Source organism: Zonotrichia albicollis, chromosome Z, assembly GCF_047830755.1.
Source record: "Zonotrichia albicollis isolate bZonAlb1 chromosome Z, bZonAlb1.hap1, whole genome shotgun sequence".
Classification (NCBI taxonomy): domain Eukaryota; kingdom Metazoa; phylum Chordata; class Aves; order Passeriformes; family Passerellidae; genus Zonotrichia; species Zonotrichia albicollis.
The window spans coordinates 50,338,427-50,352,118 of record NC_133860.1 but is presented as its reverse complement, the minus strand read 5'-3'; the positions used below and the strand labels follow the sequence as shown (position 1 = coordinate 50,352,118).

Sequence of the window (13,692 nt, the reverse complement as noted above, 5' to 3'; positions counted from 1 at the left end):
CTCTTTCCCAGCTTCTTTCCACACGATGGTCTCTCAAGTTCCCCTTGGACAATATTTCATGGTGGGCCAGGACGAAGTTTAGCCAGCTTGAAAAGCTTCCGTCTCCTGGAACTGCAGAAAAATTGAGTGGCATTGCTATTTTTGAATATTCCTGGTTTGGACTACTTCTGTGGAATTCAGCCTGTTTCAAAGGACGTGGCCTGTGGGAGCCTGTGCAAAGCAGGCTAAAGCACGGTGTTTCTACCCTTGCAGCAGAGCTGAGTCTTGCAGAACTAGCTCTGCTGCCACTGGCAATGCTACTCTAACTCTGTCTGGGGCCCACCACAGTATTCTGAATACTCAAAACAAAACACGTGGCTCCAAACCCAGTAATTTATCTTACCACTTCGGCAATCCCTGGAATGTGGTTTGCTGACCTCTGGTGGTTATCCAAGCTACAAGAGACGTGGCTGGCCTGTCGGACCTGGAAAGTTAAAAAGGAAAATTTATTAACTCCTAAGCGGGGAGGTGCAACCATGGTGTTGGGCAGTGGGAGAAGCTGAAGATTTAAATTCCAAATTTCAGAAGCTACTGTCCTATGCTACTGCCAAATTAAAGTGCAAGACTTAATCCTGTTGGTGTCATTTTACCCAGCAAAAAGAACTGAAGCAAACGAGCAAAGTGGTTTCTTCTGTGCTTCATATTCTCTCATTTAGGTTGTTTCTTTTACTCTCGCTGCTTGCACGGCTCATCACTCTAATTCCTGATGGCCCGGTGTTCCCAGGGGAAGACTCTGACACCTTCCATCACCAGACTCAGAAGGGATGACTTCAGCCTTTGTGCTTAAAGCCGCAGAGGCTGAAGAGCAGGGGCAAGCCATGTCCTTCACAAGGTTACACATAGTCTGTCACAAGAAAACTCCAGGTAAAGCTAAGGGTTACCTGTTTTGGGCCTAAACCCTTGGTTTGAACTTGTCTTTGAAAGCAAGTCTAAGGTGAAACTGAGTCAGCAACAGTGTATGCAGGTCTGAAAAGGCCAAGTTCCCAGAATCTGTTGAGCTGGGGGAGATGCACTGCTTCCCCCTCTGTCTCTAACAGTCCTCCCTACCACACACTGCCCAGCAAGTCAGAGAGCAGCCCAGGATTACACTAAATTCATCCTCTGAGAATGAAAAAAAAAGCAAGCCCTTCATCTCAGACATTATTAAAGTCTGCTATGAGTCATGTTTGTCCTTGGTTATATTCGTTCCAAGGAAGTATTTTCCTCAGCCCATGGAAATGTACACTAAATATAAACACAGCTTTCTCAGTGACATTTGACCAGTTTAATGACTATACCATTTTCAAGGACACTTTCTGTTCTTACGTACTGAGTCCAGATTGTTTCTATTTGCATTTTTCTGACAGAATAGTGGCTAAAACAGACTACAGTCTATTTGAGTCTGAAATAACTTCTGGTTACATGACTGCCTGAGAATTTCCATTTAAAAAGTGACAAACATTCTCTCCTGTCTCTTGTTAGCAGTCAACATGCATTACTTAATTCAACAATGTATTGTCTTATCTATTTTTCCAGCTTTGTCACTGATCCTCTACACTCCCTACCTGTTAGCAGTGCTTCTCATGATTTGTTGAATAACAGTTAATTATTTGATACAGCCAATACCAAAAAGGATTCCAATGAGTATCCTTTCAAGATCAACCTACTGTCAAAAACTTGCTCCAAATTAATTTTTTCAGCACAGTCCTGACTTAGATAGGAGGGATAGACTTCTGTGTTAGAAAATAATGTAGCAGATGGTCAAGAGGATATCTGGGTGTCATGCTTCTAGAAAATGAAAAACCACATCCACACCAACCATTCTATAAATTACACTAAACTCAAGTTGTGCTAAAGAAATGCAAAATTAGTGTGTAAATATGGCTTTGGCGTGAGTACTCTGACTTAATTTACATTACTTTTCTGGACTGAGTTTATAAAGAATCTATAGAATACTACCCTTGTAGGTGACTCTTAGGACAAATGATCTATGTAAACAGTTAGATCTCAATTCTCTTGTGTGACCAGGTGTAAGCCAGCATTTTCAGTATCTGCTTGATGAGACAATAGTTCATTTCTTTATTAAGGGCTAAAATTTGTCCTCTGATATGTGTGAATGGCTCCCATTGAAGCAAATGAAAATGACAATTAATTATTTAGCTTAGTTTCAGGGGTATAACCAGAGCAATAATGAGAAGAAATTAAAAGAAGAAAAATTTAGATTGACTATCAGAAGAAAATCGCAGGCAGTAAGACTATTTGCATACATCTCTGTCTCAGTTCTTGAACTAGATTTGGACTACCCTTCGCCCATCATCATCATCATAACATTAGACAGTGCAATAATTTCTCAAGGGAAAAGAACACTTGGGAACATTTAAAGTAGATTGGAAAAACATCAGGAAATATAGCACGGAAATCAATTCCACATTAACAGGAAGATATAGTGGTTGATCTTTATCATCTTTGCATTCCACATCTTACAGCTTATTTCCAGCTCCAGGATATAGAAGTCTGAGGAGGTGAAAGGAGACAGTTGTAGTTACTGGGTAAATAAATACTCTGTTCCTTACAACAAGTAATCTCTGATGTGGAAAGTGCTTGGAGCCTACAGAACAAGGTTTGCCCCTTCTTTCTCAGCAATGAGAAGAAGCAGATTGATCAAGCCAAAGCACTCCTATTTTTCAACCCAGAATGTCCTTTACATGCGAGATACACAGTGGTTACAAATACTGAAGGCAAAGTCTGATAGTGACAGAAGGTGGCTCTGTATGTTTCCATGATGTGTGTCCATGGATGGAGGTGAGCCTTGCCCTACTGAAGCTGGCCAGAGTAAGCCTGCTGATCATTGGGATCATTCAATGATGTTTAAATGAGAAGCAAGGCACACAGACAAATGGTGCAGCAGTCAGACTACCGTGTAATATAACTCCAGAAATTTTGCAGTTGGTTTCCTTGCGATAGGAAAAGAGTGCACTACATTGTGCAGCTTGGGAAACTAGAATGCTATTCTAAAAATTGCTTCCACTAACCTTGTCTTCAACAGAGGTTGTGTGCATCATCTTCAGCATTTGAATAAAAATCATGCACCCCTAGTATAAAGAAGTTGAATGTCAGACGCAGAGGATAGTGTGTGAACCACACAGAGCTGAAAGCTGTCTGCAAATACACACTCACATGCATATTCTAAACCATGGCAGCAGAAATGATGGCATAGCCTTTATGTTTTTCTGATAATAAAGTTCGTTGAAACATTGTTAGCTCCCTCTCTCTCCGTCATGTCACACAGGACAAGGAATGGGACAGGGTCGCAGTGGTTCTCAATTCATAAGCATGCCATACAATCCAACAAGCCAGCTTTATAAAGGCATCCTGAATGAGGCCCTGTGCCTGCAAGGGAACTTTAATTGGATTTCTTTACAGCTTGCAACAATCCAATGAAAAATTATGTAAGAATAGCATGATTCAATTTCAGCATGCACTTGAATAATAATATTTTTAAAAGAAAGAATTCTTCATACACACACAGGATTAAAAAAAAAAAAAAAGTAAAAATGAAAACAAGGTAAACCAGCAGTTTTCAATCCAAGCAGACTGCATGGCCTAACTTTATTCACAACAGCACAGACATTGTGTGTGTCATTGTCCCAAGTCAGGATATAAAACCACAAATTATATACCATTCAATGTGCATATATAATCTTTCAGAGCTTCTGAATTTGACTTCTAGGAATAATAATGGATTCTTTCATTTTGTCCTCATACTCTGAATCAAAGTGACTGAGAAAAGAAAAGAAAATATTGCTTTATTCAGTTATGAGATCCACCTCAAGGAATAATGACAAATTTCAAGCTTTACAGATTTGCGCTGCTTGGGTGTAACTTAAATATTTCTCTGCTTTTCATCATAGTTTACATACATTTTTCACATAAATAGTAGCCAAACACAACCTTTGAGGTCTTTGGGTCCCCTAAGGATGCATGGAAGGTGCTTGCAAGTGTGCTTCTGTGTGTGCTTGTGCAGCTGTATAGCACACATGCCTAACAGTTGTACCTAATAGGGAAACGAAGCTGGCGAAGGATCTAGAGAATAGGTCGTACGCAGAATGGCTGAGGGAGCTGGGGTTGTTTAGCATGGAGAAAAGGAGGCTGGGGGGCACCTCATCACTCTCTACACCAGCCTGAAAGGAGGCTGTAGCACTTTGGGTGTCGGCTGCTTCGCCCAGACAAGAGGCAACCAGACAAAGGAAAGTGGCTGCAGGCTTTACCAGGGAGCGCCAGGCTGGACATCAGGATAAATGTTTTCTCTGAAAGGATGGTTAAGCTTTAAATGGTCTGCCCAGCAAGGTGGTGAAGTCACTGTCCCTGGAGGAGTTCCAGAAGCAACTGGGTGTGGCACATAGTTCTAGGGTATAGTTGACAAGGTGGTGATTGGACAAAGATTGGATTTGATGACCTCAAACGTCTTCAAATAATAATAACTGCTACTTAATTTCACTTAAGTTTAAATGTGTCTCTCTTATATTCTTGTCTTTCAGTGCACAACAAGTTTTGTACTGGCAATGTAAAAGTACTTTGCATCATTTTCAGTGACTTCAGCACACAAGGAGGGAACAAATGAGATTTATGATCCAGAAGAGCAAAAGGAAGTTTCAAACTGTAGAACGAACATATTAGTTTTATGCTTCTGGTAAAATTATCATTGATCTCAATAAGAATTATATTGATAATAAAGATTTATCATTAGTTTTTAAAAAGAAGGCTGTCTTTCATACATGACAGAACACTTTCTTAGAAATTACAGTTCAAAACCTAAAGCCTTTGAAATAAAATGTAATATCAAGTACATAATATTGCAGGAAGAAGTAGATTTTGTGATCAAGTACATAACATTGACTCACAAAAGACACAGACTGGTCAGTATTACAGCAGATATTCCTCTCTTCTGTAGCCCTCTTATTAACATTCTGTATTTTAAAATTTCTTCTACTGAGTTTTTTTAAAAACAGAGTTCTTATCCAGAGGGTCTTGGTATTTGACTTGCTTCAGATTGATGCCAGGATGGTTTATGGCCTTATATTTGTTGATACTTGAAGAAGGATTTCCTCAGACAGCCTGCCCCCACCTTTCAAGTACAGAGGCTGGCTTGAGACTGACAAATTCCTCTAGTATGTTTTGACTGCTGATCTGAGGGTTCAAGCCCCAGAGGTGCCTATAACTGGCCTCATACTTTTGACATTTTCCCCACCTAATATTTAATTTTATGCCCCTTCTGAGCCCTCACTTTGGAGGAACTATATGAAAATTATTATTCCTAAAAGAGTTAAGATTTCAGTAAAAAATAGCAGAACTGAGCCACAGACCAAGTGGGATACACCAAGCCATTCACCACCCAAGCAGCTAAAAGGCTTCTATTCTGGTGGCTCAGCTGGTGGACCCAACATGGACCTGCTGTGTCTTATTTTACATTTAGCTTTAACATCCTTGGAATTGGGTGGGGAAGGGAGGGAAATTAGGCTTGTTGGTACAAAGTCATGCTGTCAAAAGGGGATTTCTGAATGGTTTTGGGGAGAAATCTAACCTGACTGCAGTGAACCTGTGGAGTGAGGCCAGTGGAGGGCCATGAAGATGGTCAGAAGGTTGAAGCACCTCTTCTATGAAGAGGTGTTCAGATGGTTGAGGATGTTCAGCCTGGAGGAAACCTCCAGAGAGACCTTAGAGCAGCCTTCCAGTACCTGAAGAGGCTCCAGAAGAAAGCTGGACCTTCTGACAAGGGCACACAGAGACAGGATAAGGCAGAATGACTTTAAACTGAAAGAGGGTAGGTTTTAATAAGATATTAGGAATAAATTCTTTACTGTGAGGGTAGTGAGTGAGGCACTTGAACTGTTTACCTTTAAAAGCTGTGACTACTGCATTTCCAGCAGTGTTCAAGGCCAGGTTGGATGTCAGGTTGAGAAACCTGGTCTACTGAAAGGTGTCCCTGTCCAAGGCAGAGAGGGTTAGAACTTTAAGGCACCTTCCAACACAAACCATTCTATGATTCTGTAACTGGAAACTATAGCATTCAAAATGTACAAAGGGAAACATGCAAATGTCTTTTTCTAGAAAGAGAAAATGAACACCAACAGGAAGTCCCCAGATTTTCACAACTTTCCCTGGGAGAGCTTCAAGAATAATGGAGAATGTAAAATTGCTCTGGCATTTTAGTGGAGTGCTGTTAAAACTTAACTGTCTTCCCTAATTTAACACTTGTGGCCTTGAACACTTCTGGGGATGGGACGTATACAACTTCTCTGGGCAGCATGTTCCAATGCCCCCTGTGTTGCAGTGTGTTACTGTCCTGTAATGTTTCATACATATTCACATTTTTGAGAAAAATTCTTCTGGTCTGGAAAAGTCACCTAAGTGGTTTTTACATTCTCCAAGGTGCAGAATAATTTATTGAAATATAAGGAGGTAAAGGTCAGTTAGCATTTAAACATTGATGCTGCCCTGTGGAGGTGGATGAAAATTTTGCCATGGAATCTCATGGGTCAACACTGGGCCTTATGAAGCTCAGAACTTTCTAGCTTTAAACTTTATGAGTTTTGATTTTGATTTGTTAATGTTTTTCATTTAGAAAATTATGGACAAAGTCAGGTTTTTTCTTGATCTAATTCTATCTTTAGAAATATTTGTCTGCAAGCAGGGATCTCTGATTGTGTTTACATCCATCTACACCAACCTTCCATCAACAGTATCACTCTCAGAGTTGCTGTTTGTTACAAAGCACACAAGTTATCCTATTAATGTCAAAGAATAAGTCACTTAAGCCCTTGCCCTCTGCTAGGGATGTTGAATATGGTTTTCCATTTGTCTTTGTCTGTCGTGGCAGACACAGTTTGATTGGAGGGTAGATGTGTAGCTTGATACTATAATTGTTTTCTGTATAAATGTTGTCATGAGAGCAAAGCATTCAAAAAGCATAGTCTGAGTCTGGTAGCTGGGCAGATCTAGTTTGTACAAATAAAGCATTTACATATTAATTATAGTTGTGAAAGAATTCTTTAACACCCCTACTTAAAAGCAGACACCTGCTATTGAAACTATGTTTCTTTTTATGTTATTTTGATAAGCGTAGATTTTATGATACTAATATTTTGCATTACATCAATATGCACAGCATCCCTAACCCTCATTCTTTAGATGCTTTAGACTAAGATACCTCAATTTAGAGGAAACTCAAAATAAATGGACAATAACCTTCACACTCCCGTGAAGATCTTTGACATTGCTTGCTATATATGTAACAGCAGAAATAAAGAGCAAATTGCCTTACAGATATATTTTTGTTTACTTAAATAAGTGTTCTATGACGTAAAACACAATTTTGAAGATACAGATTGCTCACATGTCTTTAGAAATTTAGACTACAGAACCTTCATCCAGCAGTCATTTCTTTTCCTTTGTCAAAATATTAGTGTAGCTGGTTTTATGTTAGGCAAATATACTTCACCTGACACATACTTTAGACAGGACTGGTGATTAAAGACTACTGAACTGTTTTATTTTGTTACCAACACTGATGTCTTCCTTTGAAGAATTTGCTTTCTCTTCCTTGACACCTTCCCTTTTTGTTTCAGTAGCAAAGCAGAACTAGAATGTGAGTGGATGGAGGACCAGTGCTGAAGATTTGCAGCCCTTCCATTAGATCCATTGGATGGAAAACACCAGAAGCAGGGTGGGAGTGGGAAGGCTGGGTGGACCATCAGCTCCTCAAGGAAATGGAAGTTCAGAGCCAGGTGGAGGTGGTTCCAAGTCAGGGTGCTTTGAGCAAACTGCAAAGATTTTGAGCAATTTCCCCCTTAGTTTCTCCTTGGTGCTCAATTCAGCAGAGGCTGAACAAAAGCAAACTGACAAACCTGTGGCTTCAAGGAGAAAGCTAGTAAATGTGTCTTGAGCATCACTCTGAGGATGTACAATACTAGTAACACCAAAGGCAACAACAAACCCTGAAATAGATGGAGCTTATAGTGAAATTTATTCATATTAGGCACGTAGACAATAATGTATGAATAATTATACAATGCTAAATTTGTCTCTCAGGGTAAATCACATCCATAGTGACTGAATTCTCCCAGCCTCCAAGAAGAGTGAGTCAGCTTGTGGTAGCTCCTGAAGCCTTCCTGGTAATCACCTGAGAAAGCAATGTTAGCCATGAACCAGGGACTGTGTTGAAGTAGTAAAACATTATTTTACTGCATTTCCTACAGTTTCCTGGCACTGTTAATTAAATGATGAAGATTCACTAATGAAATCCATGCTAATCAAATCCATGCCTCAAGGTTAGATAAGCCCTCAGATCTGTTCAAATGGCAATAGTTCTGCTATTGCCTCCTATACAATCTACTTGGCAGTACATTGTTTCTCCTTTAAAGCTGAGGGAAGTAGCTGGAGCAGGAGACACCCTTTACTAAACTGTGATATTTTCATTCTGTTCAAAACCAAAGATGAAACCTATCAGTGATGGAAAAGAGGACAAGTATCCAGAGAACTACAGAGGCATTGCCAAAACATGCAGAAATGCAGTTAGAAAAGCAAAATCTCCACTTAAAAATTGGCCAGATATGTCAAAAACTATAAGAAAGGATTCTTTGGGTACACAAGATATGTAAACAGCAAGCAGAAACAGAAAGAAAATATTGGGCATCTCTTAAACATAAGAGGGGGAATTAGTCACCAACAACACTGAAAAGGCAGAGGTTCTCAAAAGTTCCTTTAACAATGTCATCACTAGCACAGTTGGGCCCCAGACCTTGGGAACAAAAGCCCAGGTTTCTAAGTTTAGTTAAGGAGTGTTGGGATGCGAACTTTTACAGAAGCTTGGCCCCTATAAATTCATGAGGCTTGACCATATATATCCATGCAAGAGTGTTGGAGAGCTGGCTAGTGCCATTATGAGGCTGCTTTCCATAATATTTGAGAATTTGTGAAGGCTGGAAGATGTCCATAAGACTGGAAGACATGTAATGCCACACTCATCTGTAAGAAGACCTTAAAGTAGGACCCAGGAAATTATAGGTTCATTAGGCTTAACTCATTCCCTGGAAAAGTTACATAATTGATCCTCCTGGGAGCCATCACAAGTCAAATGAATAACATGATTTAGGGAAAGCCAGCATGGATGCACAAAGGGCAGATCATAAGACTGAGTGCCTTCTATGACTAAGTAACATGCCCACTTGATGGACAGTCTCTACTCCTATTTTTCCAAGGCTTTTGATATAGTTTCCCACAGCCTCTGGCTACAGAAATGGATCTACTGTGGTCTGGACAAGTGGTTCATGAGGTGAGAAACTGGCTGAAAGGAGGTGCCAGAGTGGGATGGCCAATGGCTCATTTTCCAACCAGCACGCTGGCACAGCTGGGGTTCCCCAGGGATTCATTTGGGCCCAACACTGTTTCTTATCTTCATAAATTATGTAAAAGATATGTTCAAATCCATCCTGGTGAAGTTTGCTGAGGCCATTAAACTAAGTGGGGGGTAGATGCTGTGAAAGTGACAGCCACTTTGCAGGAAGACCTGAACAGGCTGAGAGAGTGAACCACATGAAAGTCAGCTAGGTTAAGTGTGAAGTTATGCATCTAGGAAAACATAATACAGGAGTGCAGCACAGGCCAGGATCTATCAGACTGGGAAGCAGATCCATGGAAAGGGACTTGGGGGTCCTGGTGGACATTGAGCTCAGTATGAATGAGCAATGTGCTGCTGCAGCAAAGAAAGACAGTGAAATCCTGGGCTCTATCAACAAGAGCATCACCAGCAGAGATGAAGAACTCACTGTTGTCAGCACTTGTCAGGCTACACCTGCAATACTCTGTTCACTTTTGATCTCTGCTATAGAGAAAAGATATGGACAGGCTAGATAGGGTCCAGAGAATGGCCACAAAGGTGATCAGAGGACAGGAAAGCCTATCATGTGAGGAAAGGCTTAGGGGAGCCCTTATCACCATGCTTCAGTATTTGAAGGGTGGCTATAAAGAAAATGAATACTTGCTTTTCACAAGGAGTTGCATAGAAAAGATGAGGGGCAGTGAGTTGAAGTCTCTCCTTGGGATATCCCAATTAAACACAAGAGAAAAAGTTTTCATAATGGGAACAGTCAGTCACTGGCATAATCTTCCTAGCCCAAACATTGGAAACTTTTAAGGGTAAGCTGGACATGGTGCTGGCCCATCTTGTTTGGACTGGGCTTTTGCCAAGAAAGTTGGACCAGATGAGCCTTGAGGTTCCTTCTAGCTGATGTTCTAGGAGCTTAGGATTCTATGGTTCACACGGAGTACAGTCCCATAGAGTCTGGGGAAGCTTCTGTCACCTGGCTCACAACATTGCACCAGGCAAAGAAATGTGAGAGAAGTAACTGAATTAGAGAGAGCTCTGTTTCAAATGGGATGAGTCAATACACCATTTTGTTGTTGAAAAAGGGGTATGGCAATGGTCTCCTTCCTTTTTACATTTTTCCTTGCAAGGGTCACCCTCTAGCTGTGTACCTTCTGATAGCTCAGTCACTCTCCACTCTCCAATGGTAGCTGGTACCAGGTGTGAGCTTGGAGGATGAGCAGAAGAAGAAGAAGCCTAGATACCTCATTTGACAACAGTGGTAGGCTGTTATGACGGATGGGCATTTTGGTAAACTGAAGCCTGAAATACCTTAAGGATTATCTCAGTCTTTACCTTAACAAATATGTTCTTTGGAAAAAAATGTGAAATAAATGCCAACTTAAGAAAATATTCCATCCATCTCATATAAACCAGACAACACAATTGTGGTTATTTTAGCTTACTAGTTACCCATGTGTTACCCACACAGTGATTCAAGCTTATTTCCATTACTGCTGGCCCACCACAAGAGATGAAACTCAGCTATAGTGTGTGTGGCCCTTTGGAGAAACAAAAGGGAAAGACCAGCTGTCTAAATTATTGGTAACTACCATAAACATTTTTATCTGGTGGATGTAACTGAGAAAGTGAGATATATAACAAAGGATTTCACAACACTGGCAACTTGAGCTGCATCAACTGAAGTCAGCTGCTTGTGCTAGAATAAAAGGGCAAAAAGCAGCCAGAACCAGCATTCCTTTGGTTCAATCCCTCTAAAACAAGAGGGCTGGCTTTGGTGAGCCTAGATCCAAGTGAACCAGTGGGGACATCTAAATTTACACTGAGTAAAAACAATTTAAAGGTAGAAGACTCTTCTTGCTCCTCAGACAAATTTTCCTGCTACTCAGTTTAATGCTTCTGCCATTTTACCATCTCTTACAAAACAAAACTCATTACAAGTTTTCTGGCTTGAGTTGCTCAGATTTTTTGTAATCTTACAGCATGGCTCCGGAAATTATTAATAGAGGAATGCTGATCAGCTCAAAACTGATTTATCTGGAAGAGATTCTGAAAACAGTAGAGTTAATAGGATTTAGGGAGGAAGGGACTCAGAATAGTTTGCAGGCACCAAGTGACCAGAAGTAGGGCTTTTCTGATGCAAATTGTGTGACCTAGACACCCAGTTTCCATTAAAATACTCTAAGATTTGGTGTCTCAAGGCTTTTTTGCTTAAAAAGACTCCATTCCCTTTGGCCTTCAAAGTTCTCTACAGGAGCTAGTAGCTGCTGACAATGTTGTCACATCAGCCTCTTTTAAAAGAAATCTGAGTTGGTTTTTGAAAGCTGTTATTAAAAACCTTTAGAGTGCTATGACAAATGAAGCAATGGTTTCAGAAACTGTTACATTGGAAACATCCCATAAAGTTTTCTTGACTAATTTGCCATTTTTTCTTTCTGGAAAGTAAAAGACGTGTTGGCATGTTCTGGTCTTTCCGGCTCTCAAAAAGGTGAAGAATTCACCAAAAGATTGCCATCTATGGTGAGAAAGGGGTTCCTCTCCTCTAGTCCTCCAAGGCTAGGTGTGTTACTTTGAGCATAGGGTGATGCCCACCTGTGTGCTCAGCAGTGCTCTGTCAGACTCCAGGAACTAACATAAGCATCAAGTTGTCTTTCCAGACTGAAATAAAAGTTAAAATCTTTTGCATGGCCACATGAATGATTATTTACTTCAATCAATCCATCATACACAGATTTCCATTCAGGATTTTAATGGAGAAATGTTTAATATTTCATACTAAACCCTCTTGTAGGTCTTGTTGCTACAAAACTAATTCATCCTCTGGTTTAGCTCAGAGCTACACTGAGTCTCTCCCTAAGTGATTCCTTTACAAGCAAATCCATCACTTTCTAAATATAACTTTTTAGAGGTGCAGATCTTTCCTGCTGCTGACATGTTTTAAAACATGTACCTTTTCTTTAATGAGAAACACCCCAACTATCATGCAGTCTCCAGTGGAGAACAGAATCCTTTTCTATTTTCTTAGCTTTCTTGAGCTCAAGGTAATTGTAATAGAGAGCACACACTTCACAGCAGCTGCAACTATTGAAATCACTTTAGGAAGCAAGTAAGTATGTAAGGGTTGGCTTTTTCTTTTTTAAGGTGTGCTGGAATAGTAGAAAAAATATGTGATGCAGTGAGTGGAGTCTTTATAGATTGTAGCTCACTTTGATAAGGGTGTGGCTGATAGCCAAGAGTGCTCCAAGAGAGCAGTGTTTCTCTATGTTTGCCTTCTTCTAGTGAAAGGGAGATGGAGAACATGGCTTCTCCTCCTCACCTTCTGGTTTAGCTGCTCCCTGGTGGGGTGGCTGGGAATGGATAATTACTGCAATGTCCCCAAGCGTAAGTGTTCTCACAGAAGCAATTCCATGTCAATACCTGGCATGCATCTTGTTCTAGGACAAAAGACTATATCCCATTTGGTATATATCCCTGACAGTAGGAAGTGACAAACTCAAAGCCAGATTATTTTTAAATTGCTAAAGAAGGCAGGGCAGAAAAGGTATGCTGGCTTGTAATGAACATCTATTTTTTGGGTATCAAAGATATCTACATCCCAGGGAGAAAGTTGAATCTTTGTTTCTCAGATCTCCTGTGTTATAACTTCAGGCCCTTAATTGCAGCTCAGAATTGGATTATACTTGGGGTCTCCATTAGTTTTGATAACTTACTTTCTTCTCTTTTTTTTGGCAGCTTATTTGATGAATACCATTTCAATGTTTTATAAATCTGTATTCAGGCAATAAGGTGCCTTTGGTGTGAAGATAGATATTTCAAAAGCTTTTCTCAGAAATGGATGCAAGATTTGTAAAGCTGTTTTGGGTCTGTTATAGGAAGATGGAGAAGTAAGAATTGGCATTTGTGTTTTCTTTTAAAGAGAGACCTCTTTCTTTGCTCTAATTGTCTTCTGACTTCCAAAGTGGAGAAGTCAGCAAGCTTCACTTTCAGGGCTACTGGATACCTTTGTCACCATATGAAATCAGGCCCTGTTTATGCCTTTTATATGCCGGTATAATTTATATATCAGTGACTTTTTTAAGAAAAGTTGCAGAATAGCAAGGAAACCTCGTACTTCCCCAGAGAAGTATACACAACCCATTTGTTTTCTCACAAAACCAAATAGAATTAACGGGCATTGTGGAGCCGCAGTCCCTGGAAAACATCAACGCTCTGACAGTTTCTTCCAGTTAACTGTTCTGAACATAACAGTTTCTTCCAGTCATCTAATCAGAAATTAAGTGTCTACAAGCCAG

General features: G+C 40.3%; 1 protein-coding gene across 4 annotated transcripts in view; it reads right to left on the bottom strand.

The window, feature by feature from the left end:
- The window catches only part of CCDC171 (coiled-coil domain containing 171), a 266,135-nt gene that overhangs the window by 9,238 nt on the left and 243,205 nt on the right, over nucleotides 1–13,692 (bottom strand). For all 4 annotated transcript variants that reach the window (XR_012578224.1, XR_012578227.1, XR_012578226.1 and 1 more), the window contains one exon: nucleotides 383–463. The gene's annotated coding sequence lies outside the window, so the exon portion shown is untranslated. The remainder of the gene's footprint in view (nucleotides 1–382; nucleotides 464–13,692) is intronic.